Source organism: Propithecus coquereli, unplaced genomic scaffold (assembly GCF_000956105.1).
Source record: "Propithecus coquereli isolate 6110/MARCELLA unplaced genomic scaffold, Pcoq_1.0 Scaffold108, whole genome shotgun sequence".
Classification (NCBI taxonomy): domain Eukaryota; kingdom Metazoa; phylum Chordata; class Mammalia; order Primates; family Indriidae; genus Propithecus; species Propithecus coquereli.
The window spans coordinates 2,487,029-2,487,760 of NW_012134747.1; the positions used below are offsets into that span (position 1 = coordinate 2,487,029).

The following is a 732-nucleotide window of genomic DNA, read 5'->3' on the forward strand; positions in this document are numbered from 1 at the left end:
TTTTTTTTCTTTCTCTTTTTCAACAATCTGAAAGGTAACCATGGGGGATTTCAGTAAGCCCCTCACATAGTCAGTAATATCTCACAAAATCTAGGGGTATGGTAAGTTTTTCAACTAGAATTTAATTTTTAATAATATTTATTCTTTTGTCATACTCCACTACTATCAATGTTTAGCCTTTTAGTGGTGAGATGATATAATTCTGGTATATATTTTGTGTAGTATGTGCGTGTATTGTGAGTATCTTTCTATCAAATAGCATTATGGAAATTTAAATGTTACAGGCTCAGATTGGAAATACAGATAAACTGATACTGTATCCTGTTTTTGAATTAGAAAATAGATATGGTCATGATCTATTTTATATGCATTTTTAAAATTATATGATTATTTGGCTTAATAATCCTTTTAAGACATAATATTTACTGTATTGTGAAGTCTTAGACTATAGATAGCATTTCAAAGTCTCTTTAGACAATTGTTCATAACAAGATTAATTGTTACTCCAGAAACTGAAGACCCTTCTCTTAAAATGTAATCTTTTTTTCATAATTTGTTTTCATTACTGGAAATTAATATCATTATAACAATATTATAGCAACATTATTTTGTAGAACTTTTGTAAGTATTAAATACAATTTACAGCAGCTACCTACATGGATATGGATTTTTATTGCTTGTATAAACATGTAATAATTAGAGGCAAAAATATAATGGAAGCTATGGTTTGTA

General features: G+C 27.2%; 1 protein-coding gene across 1 annotated transcript in view; it reads left to right on the plus strand.

The window, feature by feature from the left end:
* Positions 1 to 732, plus strand: part of PPP1R9A (protein phosphatase 1, regulatory subunit 9A) — a 328,117-nt gene that overhangs the window by 233,333 nt on the left and 94,052 nt on the right. The window lies entirely within an intron of this gene.